We start from the raw sequence: 22489 nt of genomic DNA, 5'->3' as shown, positions 1-22489 counted from the left end.
TAATCTAAAGAGCTTCCATCCTATTTTGAGCAGCTATGCAGTTGTCTTACTTTATCATCATGGCTTTCTTAATTTATAGCAACAGTTACACCTCCTCTCATCCCACGTGGACGCGCGCTACTTCTGAGACGCGTTTCTGCGTAATTGATGACATAAAATATGTCAAGCGCGCTCTGTTTCCTCTTCGGATTATCCTGATAACGGTATCTGTGTCAACTGGCTCGGATTAATCTTTAACCCAAATAATAACATCTAATATGAGACTGACATTATATTACACAGAAGGCGACAAGAAATGCAATGGGTGGTAAAAAGAGCTGGAAAAATAGTCAGACTCATGGTTTTATGATATGATTGAAAGATTCCTATGCTGCCTCCATTGTACGGAGATTAAAACGTTTGCATTGGAAGTACTTTATATACACTTGACATACAAGTGTTCCTTAATTTTCGAAAAGTACACCAAATGGCATATAAGTAGTGTGCTTTGTTACAGAGTTTATGATCTTTTTGCAGAAACTCCTTTTACAAACGTTCTGTAGACTTTATGGCCTCGAGGTCTCAAGTTCACTTGTGTAAAAAAAAATATTGAATGGTGTTCAAAGCGCCTTTATAGAGTGGAAAAAGTCATGATTTGTCCACACACACACACACACACACACACACACACACACACACACACACACACACACACACACACACACACACACACACACACACACACTTGTATAAAATCTTTATCTTGAACAATTTGTTGGCTAACCGCTCATTACTGACTGACTGAGGTACTCATGGGTTCATCTGGCAGAGCTTTGCATTAAAGAGAGGGTGTGTGACTCTGTAAGACTGTAAACGGGCGTAAAGTTGCCAAAACTCTTCAGATCATTCCTGGAATTAAAAACAGCCCTGAATATAGAGTCCAGGATTAATGTTTTGCAGAGATTTCATGAGAGAACTTCATTTATCACACCATAAACGCTTTATTATTATTTACATTTTATCATTGTAAAACTCGGATGTGCGCGTACATTCACCATATTTGTATAAAAAACCCAATGCAACAAACTTATGAACATAATTAATTAGAGTTAACAACGAAACATGTCAATATATTTCAACAATACATTTTGATTCAGAAAAAAATCTTTACGAAGACGATAAAATAAATCTTACATGTAATTTTCCATATATGGTGGTAGTAAGTAAACATGATGCAGAATATCTAACAATAACTTCTTTAATAAAGCAGGAGATGCAGGATAATACACAGATGATCATTTCAATGGCCCACAAATCAAAGAAGAGATTCGACAATAAACTGAACAGAACGGAGTTTAAATGCACGGGAAACATAATGATAGACAGCTGAACATAATCAGTAACAAATGAGTAATTAGTAATTAATCATAAAATAAACTGAAGCACAAGAAACAAAACGTATAACGACAAGACAAGACAACTAAATGAAAACATATCAATTTGCCTGAAATCAAGGTTACATTATAATTTACAAAATAATGATTAATATTAGGCCTATAAACCATACATTTACTCATAGCTACTTATTGTTCAAAATTAATCTGCTACTATAAAAGCAAAAAGCAAAACATGCGTTAAATCAATGTGAATGATTATATTTGGGGACTACAGATGTAAATTAGCCTAAGGCTAACTCTGGTGTAATGCATCAAATGTTTACATTTATGTTTTTAATTGCACATGGTCCCTTTTAAATAAAAAAATAAATCAAATCAAATATAGACTTCATTTTATGCAAAATATCGTTTATAGCCTACTTTTTTTTCTTCTTCCGAGTTTTGGATAAAATATGACACAGGCGTGTTCTCATGAAAGGAACTCTATATGTCATCATTCGTTGCCACTCTTCTCTTTATTCTTTATTTGGCGCATCGCCTCCATCATGATAACACTGCACACACTCCAGCCAATATATTAGTCCATTGGTTACAAGCACGTCTTGTCACAAATAAAAACATAGACAGCTGTCTCATTTGTAGCTCGGCTCATGTGGAAAACCACAAACATACTTAAAAATTATTATTAATTTTTTTTTTTTACAATAACATTTTGTTTGCTTTATGGCGGATTTACAGAAAGCAGCCGTAAACACATTCCCAGACTGCCGCTGTTTCAAGGACAAGAGCTGCCAGTATTTCCTCGATATTCACGACAGAAATAACGGTGAGTTGGAGTGGGTTAAACTGTATCAGGGAGTATTGTAGAGTCATTATTCATGTTCAAGAGCTTTGGTGTGTCAACATGCCCGTGTCTCAGCGAGTGTCTCAGCGGCTCACCTCATGATAGCAGGACTGAGGGAAGTTCAGGCCTCGTATACTCGTATAACAATACCAATGAAGAAAACCTCCTCGTTTCTTCTTTTCTTTTTAACATTATTGCCAAAAGACATTACTTATTAACTTTGCAAAAGATAAAATATGTTGGGCCACATGTGCTTAAAAATATGTACGCTACTGTAAATACAAGAAGTAGACATGTTTTGACCCCTTACCAATTCATTAGACTGAACTATTAATTTTACACTGAAATTTGTTACTGTATATTACTTCAATTCTAAAATCAAATTGTTTTAGAAAAACTTTTTTTTTTACAAAATAATAATGACCATAATAATTAATGGTAAAATAAGAATATATAGTGTGCTTTGTCATAATTTTGATGACCCTTTGTGCTTTGTTCCCTGATCTTTTACAAAATGATGTGTGTGTGTGTGTGTGTGTGTGTGTGTGTGTTGTGTGTGTGTGTGTGTGTGTGTGTGTGTGTGTGTGTGTGTGTGTGTGTGTGTGTGTGTGTGTGTGTGTATCAATACATATACACGTATAGGATTGTTTTACTTTGAAATGCCATTTATTTAGCTGGTTCAGAAAGTTGTTCATTAACTGAACGATTTCACCCTTTTAAAAGGTTACTAATGTCTCAGTACAAAACGTGAGGAAAATTAGAGAAAAGGGATGCAAATATGTCCATTCATCTCCAGTGTGGTTCTTCTGCGAAAGGCAGACGTGCAGGTGAAGAACGAAGAGAAAAGGAAGCTGGAAGTCACATCACATCCTCAAGTCTAAAAAGAAATGTTAGAGAAAAAAAATCCATCATCCTTACTCACCATACTTCAACAACTCCTCCCACTTCAACATTTTCCCCGCCCACTTTCAGAAAGCCCTCCTTCTATAGAAGCCCTCATTGACCCAAAGCTCCGCCCCTTTGTGTTCTCCACACACTACGAGGACTCAAGGAGGAGTGGCTTCTACTGGACTGCAGTGTAAAGCTCATAGGCAACTCCCACAGAGCTCAGTGACTGGTGCTCGCTGCTGTCAGTCAAAGGGCAGAGGCGTGGCTGTTATCTGGAGAGGCGGGGCTTAAGGAAGTGCAACTGGATGGAGGACGAATGACTCCTGCAGGACTGAAGACTGTACTGGACTTCAGCAACACTGGAGAAGTGGAAAGAGGATAAACGGATGAAGTGCTGGAAGCCTGTAGAGGTTTAGGGGCCAAAAGATTCGAGCGAGTGTGTGGTGGAGACGTTATCCTGCAGATAATAACACTGTGGGAGGGAAACGTTGTATACATATATTTTAATGCTTTACAATTTACAATTTTAAAGCTATTTGTATTGCTATTTAATAGCTCTATCAAGTTAAATGAAAATGAGAAATGTTTCTTTGGTTTAGTTTTAGTTAACTTTACTGTAACCATATATAATAATATCAGCCATACACTGATGCAACAAATATTATTCACTTATGTGTATACATAAGTGTACACAGCAATTAGTTAGTTAAACTTTATTGTCCTTAAAGGCAATTCTTTGCGTAGACAGCAGTAGTAGCAGTAGTATACACATACACATAATAACAATAATAATACAACACACAATTAAGTTGAGACCAAAATTCTAAAGAATTGTTTCAATTTCAATTAATTTTCCTTTTATTGTTGGAATTTATTCCAAAAATTCCCTCGCATCCCACAGCGTTTACCGTCTCACATCAATACACATCAGTCCTACATCAATAATATACATTACAACACAATAAACACCATTCATAAAAATAATAATACATGAATACATAAGTAAATAAGTGGCTGCAGTGCATTAATTTAATCATTTAAATTTTTTCCAGAACTGTGTGGCCTAATTAAAACCCCATTTCTTTTCCTTTTTTACACATACTGTTATATAATAATATGAATATAAATAATTTAATTATGTTCTCGTCTCAAACATAAATATATTAAGTTGATTGTATGTGTATTGTTTCAGTATTCTCAATAGAGCAGCTTTCCATTTGTTCAGTGTAACCCTGTGCAACTAAAACTGACTTGGCTTAAAAGGTACACTATGCACACTAAGATGCCCTCTAGTGGTTAAATAACAAAACTGCATGCATTTTGCAGAGGAACATTGTTTTGGTTGTGCTTCAGCGCTGCATGCCGGTGCAGATGATGTATGTATACCTCTTAAATCGTGGATTGAGTTGATTAACTGAATTCAGTTAATTCCTTTTGTGTTAATTATGTTAGTTATCTGAATGTACTGCTCCCAAACTTTTTTAATAAAACATAATATCACGAGTTCACACTTACATATAATTAAATAGAGTAAAGGTTATGCGTATTTGGCGTGCTCTCCGTGGGGAGGGCTGCGAATCCAGAGTACTCCCCCAAAAAGCAACTGAGCAAAAGGACAACCGCCAGACTAAAGAACCCACCCCCTAAAATGAGCGCTGAGATTTGGCGGGCTGGCATTTCGAGAACAAGCCTGGTTGTTTGACCGGGAGGACCCACATAACCTCCAACAGGAGAAGCTCGCAGCGTCGGACAGACGGGCCCTACCAGCTACCAATGTGGATCTACATTAGGTAACACTTTATTACGATAGTCCACTTTAGACATTCTACTAACTATAAGTAACTTTGCAGCTATATGTCAACTAACTGTCATTAGAGGATAAGTAGACTGTCTGCTAAACCCTCTGGGGTCGGCAAACGCGCGGGCGAGTTTTGCTGTTTTTTTTTTTTTAACATAGCAGCAACATAGACTTAAAATACTCCGTCAGGTATGGTCATACAGACTTAATAAATATGAAAAAAGAATCTGTGAGATGTCTACTTTTGTATGTGTCCATTTACAATAAAAAAAAAACGTTGTGCTTTTGTAAAATAAAGAAAATAAACAGGGTGTGCTTTCTGCCTCTCCGTTCTTGCATGCACGCCTGTGTTGTTAGGAGCGCTTGTGCGCTGATGCGCTCATCTGTTGACATTTGCGAATGCCTTCCTACATTTGCTTAATAAAAGGGGCTTTCCACACAAACAAACGTACATGTGTCATTAGTATGAGAAAAAAAATAGATTTTAACTGCCGGGCTCGGACAGAAAAATTCGGCCCGATCCACAAAACGCACCAAAAATAGGCTTCATGTTTTTACTCCAATCTAATTTCATAACGTCATATTGATTGTAAACATTTGAAGTAACATATGATAATCAATATATTTTTCTCTAGTGTAGTGTTACTGAAGTGTTCCTTTTTAACGATGCCTGCTATACTATTATTATTATTTTATGCAGCCCTGCACGTATGCCTACAAGGCACAACAAACCTGCTGTTCATTATTTATATATATATATATATATATGTGTGTGTGTGTATTTTGTAAATTTTAAAAAGCAATTTTAACCAGAACAAATCTAAAATGTAGGCTATTCCCAAAATCGTGCATCCCTAGTTTCTCTTGATATCAGCATGTTCACAGGTTTTTTTATTTTACTGTTTAGGTACCAGTCCTGCTGACTTCAACATGAGCAGAAGATGGTAAAGTGAAAAATCAAACACCTGGGAAATGACAGGTACGCACTATGTTTCAGGAAAGGAAAGGTGTGTGACTGGTTAAGTCTCTGTCTTTAGTTCAGTGTGTTAAATAATGTGTTTTTTTTGCCATTTGTTTTGTATCTTTGGATTATGTTGTGTTGTAAATAAATCCAAACAATCAAAAAGCCATTCTTTTTTAAATATCCTCATTCTTTGTGCAAGGTTCCTCATAATGATAGTGCCTGAGAGCTCCTAATAGGGCCATTATGGGAGGGTCTTTGTCTTTCTCAGCTGTGAAACACTCAATATTCATGGATTGTTCACGCATACTCGCATAAAGCTTTCTTACACAAGACATGTCTTACAAAATTTAAATCGATATATTGTCTTATCTGAATAAGTATTCAGGGTAATTTTCACACAATTTTGGAGCAAATATTCTAGGCTACGTGATACAATTTTCAAAAGTCTTGTGAAGAAATAATCAGTTTGGGTTTCCTTATTTCAGTGAATTTTTTTGTGTGTCATTTTCACAAACCACGCATTAACATCATTATCTCAAAACCACAAAATGTTACATACATGCTGCTGACATATTATTGTAGCAGAGTTTGTGCTGAATACAGTGTAATAAGACTTTAGCCTAGGGCTGTGCAATTAATTGAATTTCGATTTTGCCTCCCAATGATCACCAAAATAGTACAGTCGAGTAAAAACGATTATTTTGTCATGTTCTGTTTTGCAAGAACACTCTTATTTTGTCTTGTGTTCTGAATGACACGCGCACATCTGCCCCTCCCGCCATAAACTCTCAGCTATACAGTCATATATTGCAAGCACAAATGTCTAATTTAATATAGACTGGGGTGAGACCATAGAGGTCTCTCGAGCTGTCGCGATCTTTTTGCTCGATCACTGTAGCGCCTCAGTTCAAGCAAACGGCAGCACGGGCGCACATGACCTCATCATCTGTTCCGCTTTACAGCACGAAACTAAATCAAGAATGATCACAGGGCTCGACATTAACACTTGTCTGCTTGTCCGGGAAAAGTGGATTTTTTAAAAGTTTCAAGTGAAAGAGTTTTACTTGCCCGACCGATCGAAACGCGAGAATGATTCTGATCTTATACAGTCAGTCAGTCAGTGTAAACAGCGATCGGTAATGGAGTGTATTTCTGGTCACTGCGCTGCCTGTCTTTGTGTGAGAGAGACGTTAGTGGAGAAATCCATAGGTAAAAATTTGTAGTTTTTTATTTATAATATATGATATAGTTAAGTAACATAACACGACTAGGGAGCTGTTCTATAATATCACGATTGCAAATGTTACATTGCATTTTTAGTTTAATAAACAAGTAGCCTAGTTAATATGTAAGTTAGTCACTTACAATGTAGACAAAATATTGACTGGTTTTGTTCTATTTCACCGATGATAATAGTTACTAAAGAAAAGCAACACTAAGCGCTGTGTTTTGTTATTGAATGTTTCAGCATTTTTAACAAATCGTTTTAATGAATGACTCAATGATTCATTTATTAAGACGGTCACTCTGTGTAAAACTTGACCCTCATCTCACATTTGACAACCATATCAAACATCTATGCAAATCATCCTTCTTCCACCTCAGGAATATTGCCAAACTCCGTCCCACACTCACTCTTTCCGACGCCACAAAACTTGTCCATGCCTTTGTCTCCTCCAGGCTGGACTATTGCAACGCACTTCTCTATGGGATCTCTAGCAAGAGTTTGCAGAAACTCCAACACATACAGAACAGTGCTGCTAGGATCCTAATGAGAGTCCGTAAATATGAACACATAACCCCCATCCTTCAAGCACTTCACTGGCTCCCCATCTCCGCCAGGATTCAATACAAAATCACTCTCCTCACCCACCAATGCATCCATTGAAATGCTCCACCCTACCTCAAGGATCTTCTCACCCAGCAAACATCAACCAGAAACCTCCGCTCGCAAAATGTTAGAGCATGTCAGAACACCTCCAGGACCCAGAAAACCCATCAGACCCCAGAGGATTAATATCTGCTAACACTTTATTTTGTTGGTCCCCCAACAGACATTCTCCTGACTATAGGTAACTTGGCAACAAGTCAACTTATTATCCTAACCTGAACTGAACCCTAACACCTAACCATAACCTAACAGTCTACTACTCTAATGAGAGAAATGTATTGTCAATTTTCAATGGGACAGTGCCCAAGCAACAATCGCTCTGCAATATTGCCCAGCAACATTTCTCAAAAAGTTGCCCTGTGTATCATCACCTTTAGTTGACATGTAGTTGAAAAGTTACTAAGAGTTAGTACAATGTCTAAAGTGGACTATCAAAATAAAGTGTAACCCTAAATTATTTTGGACGCCCAGTAGGGCGGGCTCACGTCACATTTTGATGGGAGCAGCTCACGGCATTTGACGGGTGAGCCCTACCGGCTGATAAAAGAGGAGCAGTCTAAACTGCCTGACCAGAAGGGCCCTTGTTGCCTCCGAAGGGAACAGCTCCCGGCGTCGAGGATATATATAGTGGGAGTATATAAGTATATATAGTGGGAGGAGTTAGATCTGGATCCAACTCCGGCCCCTGGATATTGTGTTCTGCAGTGAGGACCATCTCCTGTAATTGGCCATGCCAGAGGGGTATTTTTTACAATTACTAGCCTATAATTATGATCACATAGGCTACTTTTTATATTATTGATCAATATGTGAAGCCGTTGATCAGGCTACACATGACCAGAACTGTTATGATCCCAGATTGATCCCACACTTTTGTGTCACAGACTTCCGAAGCATTGTTTGGTCACGTGCTTTTTCTGCCCTGCTGTGATTTGTTAGATATGACCTTAAAACCTTTCTCTTTAGTAAACTCTGTGTACACAAACAATGTAGTCAATGCTGGAGTTCATGTGTAGAGCCCCTGGTGATACTTCAAGCACAGTTTCATGTTGTGTCGAACCGCATTAGTGTTTTAAAAATAGCAATTTTGATGCTATCATAGAAGTTCCCCGTGCACTCCCATTCAAAAGGCATTTTGACCTAAAACGAAAATACGGTCAATCTTAAAAGTGCCGTTTCCATTCTAATTATGCTTTAACACAAAAGTTTGACTCGGGTAGATAAACAAAAAGAGCTTAGGTTCAATTTTGGCTACAGTTGTTGTGGTTTCAATCTTTTTATGAAATCACTTCTCAGAGATCTTTGATGCCAGAAATATTAGACTTTATTCACAAACAAAGCCGAGCAACCTCCCTGCGGGAGGTCCTGCAGGAGATCACTCCCCGCAGGAGATGACTCCTGAACATTGGTTAGCTTTTCACATATATACATACATCGCCTCCAAAAATGGTCATACATCCTATAGATAGGGTCTTGCACCATGTGACACACTTAAATAGAATCCACTGCTGCATCAGCATTCTTGACCTTTCTGTAAGCCCCCAAAAGACAAACCAAAGTCACACACTCATAAAGGAAATAAATAATAGTGTCTTAATATGTAACTAAATTACTTATTTTCTAAATAATAAAATCTTCAACATTCCCTCCTCTGGGGCTTATCTAAGCCCCACTTTTAGTATCCTTTTCCAGAGTGTAGTTTCAAAATCCAGCCCCCTCACTTATGCTACTTATAGTGACTAAATCAAGTCACCCAGTCTCTTTTCCAATGACTAGATTATGTAACCACACTCGGAGGAGCATTCGAGCCAAACATCTCTCTCCATACATTTTCTTTCTTTCAGTTGTATTTTCTTTTTTCTTTCAATGGAGAGAGTAAAAGACTTCGAATTCTCCCTAATAAAACAAAAAACATTGTTATAAGTGTGTGGATAAAGTTGGTTCAGCATTGCCTGTTATTGTCACAGTAGAGTATGTCAAACATAAAAATCCCTTATACATTTAAAAGTGTTCTTGCGGTGTAGATATCCTCTTCGACCCAGACTCCCAGGGTCTGGCTCATCAATCATCTTCTTCATCTTTATTTGAGGTACTTGAATCAACATCCAATTTTTGTACATTTAAATTTAGTTTATAAGCCCAATCTTAATAATATTGGTTGCCCTTTAAAATTTATTTTCATTATCTTGATATTTCAGCATTTCCATTTGTTTAACAGTGATTTTAACAACTAATGATCTTACTATGGGAAGTACACAACAGAATAATAACCACCTTTCAATATTGCAACTTCAGAAAACATTCCTAATTTAGCAAACCATGTTCATACTTCTCCAAACTTCAAATCAAGTTTTTCTTAACTTTTTGTTCTTAAACTTTTTTTTTCCTGTATTTGCTAAATGTTCCTCCCTGTGCAGTATTATTTGGTAAACGTGCAACACTGATCTTCAAACATAAGTCCTTCTACTTTTCTCATGTAATTGTTTTCCTCCTAATGCAGACAAAGCATTACAGTAAATCTCTGCTGATTTATAATAAATAATTTATTCATTCTGCGTTTTTATTTTTCGTGATCCATATGAATTTTGATTTAAAATAGGGCTGGGTTAAATACCTATTTTTCTCATTTTCAATTGCTTCTTTTTATGAAGGAATATCAATTATTAAATTCGGAGAATCAATCTTTTAGTCAATCATTTTTAGTTGATGAACGAACAGAACATTGTAGTGCACCTTTTATCCTTTAAATCGCTTTGTGCTTCGTTATAAAGTTTCATATTTTAAATTCAGTTTTATTACCAAAATGTAACAATAAATACCATTTTGACATTTTTAATCTCGTGTTATAGCTCCTCATTGTAGCTCCTCAGTTCAAGCGGTTCTTAACTGAATACCTTTTCTTCCTACTAATTTCTAAATAAACTATCATGAATAAACTAGTTATGTCCCATGTAATCACTCAAACTAAGAAAGCTTTAGAGCAATGTTACATTTACCTCATAAAAGTCATTCAATAAACTCATTAGACAATTAGAAAAAATAACTCTAGAAAATAACTTTTCTACTACCTTTCATATTGATTATATGTACATCTTTTTTTTCTGTATATTTAAATAAATCGAACCATCTAAAAGTTTTTATATCAACCATTTAAACCATAACGCATTATAACTTTATTATTAAAACTTCCCTGTGTGCAATTTAAGTGTTCGTATACAATTCATTTTAATCTTCAATATTCTTGGAATAACTGCTAACCCATTATCTGAATTTATTTCTGATAGCATTTCAAATCTAAGGAATACTTCTCTGTTAGAAATGCCATTTCTGCATCTGCCCTTCCTTTGCTAATAACATTGCCTTTACCCGTCTATATCATGTCCACATAATCCATTATCAAGCGTTTTAATAGTCCTTCTCGCCTATTTGTGTCGCTGTTCCTTTCTTAACTTTGTTTTTTGGCACAAATTTTACAAATTTCACATTCGTAATCTCTCTTTACAAATTTCACATTCTTAATCTCTCCTAATTCCCCCCTTGCGTACTGGTCAAAACCAGGCGCATCTGGATTGAAAATATTCAAAAGTGATGTTGGTGTAACAATCTGTTCTTCATGTGAATGTCAAATATCTTTTTTGACCCTCCTCTGGTACCATAGATTGCTCTTAAGATCCTGCTTGTTATTGAATTCGATTAACTTCCAATTAACTTGAGTTTGTCGTCCTATTAGCACTACTTAATATTTTATTTAGTCAATAGAATATTGAATCATGACATAATCTTATGAATTAAAATTAAAATCGAATATTTGTTAATAGCCAGTCTTAATACTTGTTTTAATTTCAACTGTAGCCTTAAACTAATTAGGTATACCCCTGTATTGACAAGTTGCATCTGAGTACCCTTTTGGATCTTTTTAAAATGTATTTTAGTTCTTTTTTTTTTTTTTCTTTTATGAATTGTCTTAATTCCCATTATTCTATGTAAATTTCTTGAATTAGTCGTTAACATTCATTTTATCATCATACCATACATTTTCTCCTCTGGTGGGGTTATTATTAGGTTGCTACTAAATATTCAAGGGCTTTAACATTACATTTTTAGAAAAGTTTGGTTGATGTTGAGTATTGTCTGAACTTGTACTCATCTCTTTCACTCTGATTCTCTTCTTTGCACAACTCCTTGTGAATCTCCCACTTTCTGCAACTTTTCATTCCTGTGAATTTGGTTAAGTTTGTCTCCTTTTTCCATTCATGTTGATCTTTGTGAGTTGTTGCAATGGGTTGTTTCCTCTCATTTGCAAGGGAAGATCATTGATCCCTTACTTTCTGTTGTGGAGGGGGTTGAGGCTTGTTGGTGTATATCAATGCACAAGCCTCTTTTGAGCCTCTTCTGAGATTACAATGCACAGTCACTGGTTCTTTGTTAGAACCATCCCAGTCCCAGAAACCTTCCTGGAAGTGAGCTTACTGTCATCTGTGAATGAAATCTTAATTATTTATGTTAGTGACAACAACATATATTAAATCATCTGCTCATCTGGCCCATTGTCCTCCTCGGTGTTACCTGTAGAATGGTCATGTGGGCTGAGTGGTTTCCTTTCATTAGCAGCAGGGCTTGAACCCATATATTCCCTTTATTTTTCATAAATTTGGCTTTTTATCTTCATATTTGCACCCTCTTTACATTTTTCTCACATTCAATTTCAACTGTACTTTTTACAATTCGTCAATTCAAAACGTATCTCATTGTTTTGAGTCCCACTATCAGCACACTATTCATCTTGGACAACACTCAACCCACTTTACAAGACAAAAGTTACAAGACATTATTTCATACTTTTGACAAATAATCAGCTCCATCACGATACGCTGAAAAGAAAATCAGATGTGTTATGCTCCATCATGATATTCTGAAAGGAAAGTAAGATGTGTTATGCTCCATCATGATATTCTGAAAGGAAAGTAAGATGTGTTATGCGCTGCGCAAAATGTGGCACTGTTTTTTCCCATTTTTTTTTTCTATTGCCACTACAGTTTCAACCAGGAAATTTAACCAAATTCATCCATGGTCATTATTTTATTGGGCAGAATTTGCCCTGTGGGCCCACATATTCAATTTTCAATACAGCTGTATTGGCAAAATAATTGATTTGCCTCTCTGTCTCTTCAAACACAATCTCTCACTCTCATACCCAGTCACACCCATTGGCCAACACACACTCCTGTGACTGCTGCAGCAGGTTCTGCTCTAAATGCAGAACTTATAATTTTAGCTGTGGAATGCATCAGGTCAACACAACTATGTCCAATCACTATTGAGAAGTTTCCATGATCATAAGGTTTCCATTTAACACCGGTACAAACCCTTTTTTTTTCTTTTTATAAACTCTAACATCCTCTATATTTTAGAATAATAGGCCTAGTTGGTCTCATTTTTCTTTCATATTATTTTTGTCTTTGCTCATGAGCTGCTTTTAAGAAGAAATTTGGAGATCTCTGCATAATCTTGGATTCTTGGCCAGTAACATTTCCATGTCATTATCCCAGTTTTGACGTTTGTAGTAACTTTTCCCTCCAATCTATCTCTAGAATTTACCAAAACAAGATGGAGTGACCAGTATCATTGCTTTGTCAACAATAATAATCAATAATAATTATGCTTTTACAATAATAATCATGCTTTGACATTTTGTCTATCTTTTTCTTTGCCAGAGAATATTTCTATCATGCTTTTAGCCCTATAGTTGTTTAATCTAATAGCCCTCACTATACCAAATCCAGCCTCCGTTCTAATTATTTGGTGAGTTTGAGCACCCACTTCTGTCTGTCAACATATTTCTTTTTCTTATAGGGCTGGACTTGTACCTACTGAAAAAGCAGAGAGGGTTAGTTTAGCAGAGAATATAAAGAATTGCTCTTAGACCAGTGAATAATCAAAATGAATAAAGTTAATATAATAATTAACCAACTTTGAAGCAGTCTCTGGTGATCATTGAGGAGTCCACACCTGTGGTGTGGGTCAGTTCTTCTGTTTTTAGATCATCAGTCTGTTGAAGCTTCTTGGCTGTCACTCTGCATATGTCGTCAGCCGATGCTGTCACTCAAAGGCCTGGTGTTAGCCTCTGCTGTTTCTCTGCCTCTTCTCAGTTTGGGCTTTGAAGTTGAACCTGCCTGAGTTTTGCATCTCAGGATTTTCTCTTTTTCCTTAGGAAAAGTCTCAAGTGAACGTTTCACCTTTTCCAGCATTAAATCAGTCTTTCTCCTTGTTGAGCTTTCCAGAAAGTCAATTTCAGGAGGGGAGCAGAAAGCCCCTCACCCACTTCTGTCTTCTTTCTGCAGTCTCTTTGACCTTTGGCCTCTTGTTGCTTTCATTGAAACTGTCAGTGAAGCCATCTGAAATTTGAACACTCAGAGATCTGCATGAATCAAATTTAACTTTTAAAAATACTAGGTCCAATTGTGCCTGAGCTATTAGCTCTTTTAAATTTCACTTTTTAACCATCTTTTTAACTAGTTCTTCTATATAAAAATCTCACTGGTTGACAACAGCAGTTCTTCCATTCTATTTTTAGTAAAGCAAGTTCTTCATTGCAGGAAAAAGCAAGCTATTTCTGTTTTTCAATATCAGCAATAATCTAACTTTGATTATCTAAGTATAAATAAATTTTCCCTATCATAAAATCAGCTTTCAATCTTTATTCTATTTTTGCATGCGGTGTTCAAATAATCTAGCATGGTGAATAACATTTTTCTCAACCAACATCAAGGAATTCCTCTTATTTTTTCTTTTTAATTATTGAATCAACAATATTTACTACAATTCTAAGATTCCTAATGTTTATGAAACTTAGTCACCCAATCTTGATCACCTAACACTGCACAACTTATTTTTTCTTAACACAAACTTAATAATTCGCAATGGAATAATTTTCCACTCTGTCTTCAGGGATAATGAGATACAAATTTAGACGTCTTCAGATATAACATATTAAGCACGTGCAATCTTATTTATATTGATCTATTAATATATATATATTATTAGGCTACATTTATTGATTAAATACTTCTTTTTTTTCTTTCTTTTTTTCATACTGCAATAATCTGCAGAGTTAATATCTTGAAACAATTGTCTTCCTTTACTTTTTGTTAATACACCATTTATTTCATGTCTCTAAATCTCATTCACACATTCTTTGTCCCTTTTCAAGTGACCAGGGTCAGGGGGGGTCACTATTTTTACCCACAGGCACAGTCAAGCAAGACACAGGATCCCATAGACACTTTTTTTTTTTTTAACACTACATTAAATATTCACTGATTCACTTCCTCAACACAGCAAAAACAATACCTCTTTAACTATAAGATTCACTGATTCACTTCCTCCAACACAGTGATACTTTTAAAACGATAACTATACTATAGGATTTAGCCTATCCGAGCAGACCCTTGTTAAACCCATAACAAGGCGGTAACCATAGGCTAAAACTATCCTATTCTACAAGATCTAACCTACCTGAGCAGTCCCTTGTTAAACTTAACAAGGCGGTAACCATAGGCTAATCTTCATCTGTGCACATGCTATTTACTGTATCCTTCAAGGCCCACTTACAAGTAAAACACAGATCACTAATAATCCTTATAAATCCTCTGTGTGCATGCTTTTTGCGTAATCATCCATCAAGGCCCTCTTGATATACGCAAAAACACAGATAAATCAACTGATATCCTTATCAGCCACTGATATCCTTATCAGCCACTGATATCCTTATCAGCCACTGATATCCTTATCAGTAAATACAAATCCTTGCGTACGTACGACAAAACCTTAGCGCAAAACTAATAGTACCAATGCTCATACAATCCAAACAGGATTGCATAAGAACTGGCAAGAATTACCGGGAGCTCCCCCGCACTATTACAAACTACTTGATATCTACAAGGCCTTCTTATTAGAAATCAAACTGCATGCAATCATTTCTGGAATCAAAGACCCCTTTTTCAATTTTGTTTTAGTTCTTTTAAATTTGAAGAAGCTTTTCTTACCACTTCCGGGCAGCTGGTGACCAACACATACCTTACAGAAAAGCAAAAATGCTCACCTCAAAGTACAGTGGCCACTGTTGTTTGTGCCGGTCACCAGAGATGCCCTTCGTGGTTTCTTCAGCTCCTAACAAGTCCCGCTGGGGTGCCATTTGTTGTGGTTTCAATCTTTTTATGAAATCACTTCTCAGAGATCTTTGATGCCAGAAATATTAGACTTTATTCACAAACAAAGCCGAGCAACCTCCCTGCGGGAGGTCCTGCAGGAGATCACTCCCCGCAGGAGATGACTCCTGAACATTGGTTAGCTTTTCACATATATACATACATCGCCTCCAAAAATGGTCATACATCCTATAGATAGGGTCTTGCACCATGTGACACACTTAAATAGAATCCACTGCTGCATCAGCATTCTTGACCTTTCTGTAAGCCCCCAAAAGACAAACCAAAGTCACACACTCATAAAGGAAATAAATAATAGTGTCTTAATATGTAACTAAATTACTTATTTTCTAAATAATAAAATCTTCAACACAGTTACCCTTTAAATGTTTCAGAAAGAGTCTGATGTTTTTGTCTACAGCTTTAAACTATGTGATTATTATATCTGCTCTCATCCCTCATTCAGCTCATCACATCATTTGTTTATTACTCTAGAAAAAGCCTTTTTCATTTATCTTCCTCATTCGCGTATCTCTACATCTTTTCTCTGTGTTGGTCTGGTCATTGTTGCTGTCATTGTTTGGAAACATGTTGATTTGAATGTGAGTGAAGGATCTGTTTGTATATTGTATTTCTATAGCAATTCACAGGAACAATCCACCTCAGTATTTGCATTTTCTATTCTTATCATTTGTTTTCCATTTTCTTTCATGTTGGATTTTGTGTCATGAATGCTATATTTACACAATGTAATGGACAACAACAGACATTGTTGACAATGGCAAAGAAACTAAACGAAAAGACAACAGCAGCAACACAGTTGAGTTGGTATCGTATCAAGAGTGAGTGATGTCACCTACATAGTGAAATAATGTAGACATTATAACATGATACATTTCCTTCAAGCTTTTCTCTCTCTGTTTAAAAAAAAAAAAAAAAGTGAAAGTAAAGGGTAAACTTGAACTCTGAGTTGACTTACCCTGAGATGGGAAACTCTGAGTTTTCGGTTACAGATCAGCTGAAATGAGTTAGTTCGATCAACTTTGACTGACTCAGAGTTAAGCACGTGCACCACAACTATAGAAAGCCATTATCAATGGAGCGCAGATATTATGAGTAACCATGGCAACAGGGCCAGACACAAAGAGGATTTACTGTCATACAGTGTTGGGTGTAATTAATTACCAAGTAATCTAAATATTGTAATTTAATTAAAGGGATTACTCTTAATTCTTCTGTAATTTAAAATAAAATCTGATGTAATTACATTAAATAGGCTACTGCATAGACTATATAACAATTCTGTATAAAACAATAGTGGATTTAACATACATTTTTAAAAGGTATATTTTTAATGTAACCTTCTCCCTCTACACACTTTGGTCAATTCAAGAATAATTCATGCAATTGTTTATTGTTAATTTGAAAGCACTAGAAGTGCAGTTTCTTGTCTCTCCTTTTATTGTTCAAGTGGTTGAGGTTGATATGGGATCTGAAGGTCGTGAGTGAGTGTGTTGTTTGTGTTCGGAGCTCCGTCGAATTGATTCATAAATCCTTGATTTTCTTCTTTACACTCATTTATAAATGAACATTTTTTATTTTTCCAGCGTGTGAACATATCTCCGATACTACTCTTTATAAAAAACAATCGGATTGCTTTGATATCACTAGTTATATCCAAATTTCCGAACTTCCGTAACTATCTTTAAACGTTAGCCCGATAGCATTGCCCGCGTGGTCTCGCCTATCGACCGTCTTATTTACACTCGAATCACTGGAAGGATACGGGTTCTATCCTTGATTTCAGTCCTAAATTAGTAGTGATATTGGTAGTATCACTGCTAATTTATTGTTCATCTGTCATAATGGCGAATACATCATATGTGTGTCTACCTCTGAGTGCAGGTGAGGACACGTTTGAGCTGCATTCGGTGCGGTTGGAGCTGGAGTCCGTGGAGAAGCAGATCCGTGATCTGCTGGGGAGGCAGGCCGAGCTGCGAGACCGACGATCAGCGCTTGAAGCACACGCGCCGATGCTCACAAGTCAGTGGTTAGTAACTTTTCGACTCCGTGCTCTTCTACGCCGTATGTTTCTCTGCACAGGACCCGAGCATCCCTGGTTTCATTCACCCCGGCACCGACACAGCACCATGGACCCTGGATGATGCCACAGCGGAAGACACGAGCCAGGACCAGAGCAAGGACCTCTCCGCCCCTCCCGGTCTTCGAGATCTCCACCCGGAACCGCTTCTCCCCTCTTCGCGAGACGGAACGCGACGACGCTGTGATCATCGGCAGTTCCATGGTCCGGCATGTCCGCGCTACCTCAGGTAAAGGTATGGTGCGCACTCACTGCTTTCCTGGTGCTCGTGTTCTCGATGTCGCTGCGCAGGTCCCCGAGATCCTGAACGGTGACGAGCGCGTCGGAGCTGTCGTGCTGCACGCGGGAGTGAACGACATCAGGCTGCGGCAGACGGAGGTTCTGAAGAGGGACTACAGGAGCCTGATCGAGACGGTACGCAGAACATCGCCTGAAGCAAAGATTGTCGTGTCTGGACCGCTTCCCACGTACCGACAAGGACAAGAAAGGTTCAGTAGATTGTTTGCACTAAATGAATGGTTGATGTCATGGTGTAATGAACAGAGACTGCTCTTTGTAAATAATTGGAATCTGTTTTGGGAGCGACCTAGGCTCTACTGTGCTGATGGCCTGCACCCCAGCAGAATCGGAGCGGCTGTTCTGTCGGACAACATCTCCAAGACGTTACACACCATATGACTAGTAAGTCAAAGTCCAAATCACATTCTTTGCTGTCCCAAATTAAGTGATATAAGTACCAGTGTAGAACACTATATAGAAACTGTGTCTATTCCTCGTTTAGTGAGGCCAAACAATAAATCTACTGCACGATCTAAGAAAAATCTAATTGTGATTAAACCAGAAAATCTCAATATTAGTGAACAAAAACAATGTCTAAAGCTAGGTCTTCTAAACATTAGATCGCTTACACCTAAAGGCAAGTGCACACTACAGGATTTTAAAACGTCGGGCTGAACTGTGCAGTTCACACTACATGACTTGCTCTCTGTGAAATCAGGAGTGTTCAAGTTGTTGAGCTGTTCACACCACACGACACAACGTGATTGATCCGCAACAGGAGGTAACTCACTACACGAGGTGACAGCAACTCTGTCAGCCAACGATTCTACCTTGTCTACAAACCACGTTTTATCACGAAGAAATCACGCGATAAAACGAACCGGAAATTACTCAATACAACACGCGCGCCACTACCCAGCGAAGAAGAACACAAGTACACAACACGCGAGTCTTTGTTTGAATATGGACGTCAGACAGAAATTAGTGCTACAAACTGTTTGCGCGATGATTTGCTCTGGAAAAAATAATAATAATCCCATGGCATAGACAGTATATAAACGGTATTTTCCCAGTGACCTCAACCCATGCCTTGCTCTGATTGGCTGTAGCTCATGGCATCACATGTGTTTGAGTCGTGCGACAGCTCCAGATATCAAGCATGCTAGATATTTTTCTGGGCTCGGCGACGCGTCCGCGAGGCGTCTGCGAGCGTCTTTGATGCGTTGTTGGCTCTTTCATACTAACAGATTGGCGAGCGTTCATCGGCCGCTAATCCCCCGCGATTTGCACGCGATAACAACCCGACCTGTCGGCGAGCTCAACGATTTGCAAATCGGGCTTAAATCGGGCTTAAAATCCTGTAGTGTGAACTAGGCATAAGGCGGTTATTGTAAATGAAATGGTCACAGATAATAGCTTCGATGTACTTTGCCTTACTGAAACCTGGCTTAAATCGAATGATTATTTCGGTCTTAATGAGTCCACTCCACCAGGATACTGTTATAAGCATGAGCCCCGTCTGATTGGTCGTGGCGGCGGTGTTGCAACAATCTACAGAAATATTCTTAATGTTACTCAGAAAACAGGTCACAGGTTTAATTCGTTTGAAGTACTTGTGCTAAATGTTACGCTCCTAGATGTAAGAAAGAAATCCCTATTATCTCTAGCCTTGGCTACCGTATTTAGACCTCCAGGGCCTTACGCTGATTTCCTAAAAGAGTTTGCAGATTTTCTCTCAGATCTATTAGTCAATGTCGATAAGGCAATAATTGTTGGAGATTTCAACATACACGTTGATAACACAAGTGATGCGTTAGGGGCTGCGTTTACAGATTTATTAAACTCCTTTAGGGTCAAGCAAAAAGTTAGTGGTCCCACTCATCGTCTTAATCATACTCTAGATTTAATTATATCATATGGAACCGATCCAACCGATATAGATATTATACCGCAAAGTGATGATGTCACTGATCATTACATGGTAACTTGCATACTACGCACTGCTGAAATGTGCCATGTTGCGCCACGTTATCGACCAGGCAGAACAATCCTTCCAACTACTATAGATAGATTCTTGAATAGCTTACCTGATCTATCTCAGCTTCTCAGTGAACCCAAACTAACAGATGAACTAGAGGAAATGACTAGCAGTAAGAGCACCATTTTCTCTAGTACATTAGAAACACTTGGTAAAGCACCATGGTACAACAGTTCTACGCATGTTATCAAGAGAGAAACTCGTAACTTAGAGCGCAAATGGAAACAAACTAACTTAGAGGTCTTTAGAATCGCGTGGAAAGACAGTATGTCATGTTATAAAAAGGCTCTAAAAGCAGCCAGGGCTGAGCATCTCCGCAAACTAATATAAAATAACCAAAATAATCCAAGGTTTTTATTTAACACTGTGGCTAGATTAACAAATAAACAGACATCACCTGAACAAAATATTCCGTTACATCTTAGTAATGATTTCATGAATTTCTTCACTGAGAAAATAGAAAGCATCAGAAACACAATTGTAAATGTACAATCTTTGACAGCGTCTTATGATTCAGCCTCAATTATTGCGCCTCAACAACTACAGCGCTTTACAACTATAGGACAGGAAGAGCTAAATAAACTTATCACTGCATCTAAACCAACAACATGTTTATTAGATCCAATACCCACTAAACTACTGAAAGAAGTGTTACCTGTAGTGGAAGAGCCTCTTCTCAATATTATTAACTCGTCTCTATCTTTAGGACATGTTTCAAAAACATTCAAGCTGGCAGTTATAAAACCTCTTATTAAGAAACCACAATTAGATCCAAATAACCTAGCAAACTACAGACCCATTTCAAATCTTCCATTTATGTCTAAAATACTACAAAAAGTTGTGTCCGCTCAATTGTGCTCTTTCTTGCAAGAAAACGATATCTATGAAAAGTTTCAGTCTGGATTCAGGCCACATCATAGCACAGAAACTGCGCTGGTTAAAATTACAAATGATTTACTTTTAGCTTCTGACCAAGGCTGTATCTCAATACTAGTTTTACTCGATCTTAGTGCTGCGTTCGACACTATAGATCATAAAATACTCTTAGATCGACTTCAAAAATACACCGGTGTACAGGGACAGGCATTAAGCTGGTTTAGATCGTACCTATCAGACCGTTACCATTTTGTCCATTTATCTTTATCAAAGATAACATCAGTAAATTATGGATTGCCGCAAGGATCTGTATTAGGCCCTCTGCTATTCTCAATTTACATGCTGCCACTTGGTAATATTATAAGAAAACATGGAATAAGTTTCCACTGTTATGCTGATGACACTCAATTACATATTTCATCAAGACCAGATGATAACACTAAATTATCTAAATTGACAGAGTGTGTTAAAGATATAAAATATTGGATGACATGTAATTTTCTTCTATTAAATTCAGATAAAACTGAGGTATTACTGATTGGTCCAAAAAACTGCCCACAAAACCTCTTACAATACAACCTTAATCTAGATGGACGTCCTGTTACTTTATCCTCTACAGTAAAAGATCTGGGTGTTATACTAGACCACAACTTGTCTTTTGAAAATCATATTTCAAATGTCACAAGAACAGCCTTTTTCCACCTTAGAAACATTGCTAAGCTATGTAATATGCTATCAGTTTCTGATGCAGAAAAGTTAGTTCATGCATTCATGACCTCGAGACTAGATTACTGTAATGCTTTATTAGCTGGTTGTCCTGCATCCTCAGTAAACAAGCTACAGTTAGTCCAAAATGCAGCCGCTAGAGTTCTTACTAGGTCAAGAAAATATGATCATATAACACCAATTCTATCATCTCTACACTGGTTACCTATTAAGTTCCGTATCAATTACAAAGTATTGTTACTGACCTATAAAGCCCTAAATGGTTTAGCTCCTGTGTATTTAAGAGATCTTCTATCGACATATAATCCATCGCGCTCTTTAAGATCACTAAATTCGAGGCTTCTGGTCGTACCTAGGATATCTAAGTCCACTAAAGGAGGGAGGGCGTTTTCACATCTAGCTCCTAAACTCTGGAATAGCCTTCCTGATATTGTCCGAGGCTCAGACTCGCTCTCCCAGTTTAAAACTAGACTAAAGACGCATCTCTTTAGCCAAGCATTC

The 22489-nt window shown here is 37.4% G+C and overlaps 1 protein-coding gene across 1 annotated transcript in view; it reads left to right on the top strand.

Annotated features, from left to right (window-relative positions):
• Nucleotides 1–22489, top strand: part of LOC306992573 (uncharacterized protein) — an 868003-nt gene that overhangs the window by 119208 nt on the left and 726306 nt on the right. The window lies entirely within an intron of this gene.

This window comes from Phoxinus phoxinus (assembly GCF_949152265.1).
Source record: "Phoxinus phoxinus genome assembly, chromosome: 2".
In the NCBI taxonomy this organism is placed as follows: domain Eukaryota; kingdom Metazoa; phylum Chordata; class Actinopteri; order Cypriniformes; family Leuciscidae; genus Phoxinus; species Phoxinus phoxinus.
Note: the sequence above shows the minus strand (reverse complement) of the source record. Positions and strands in the feature narration are given on the sequence as shown.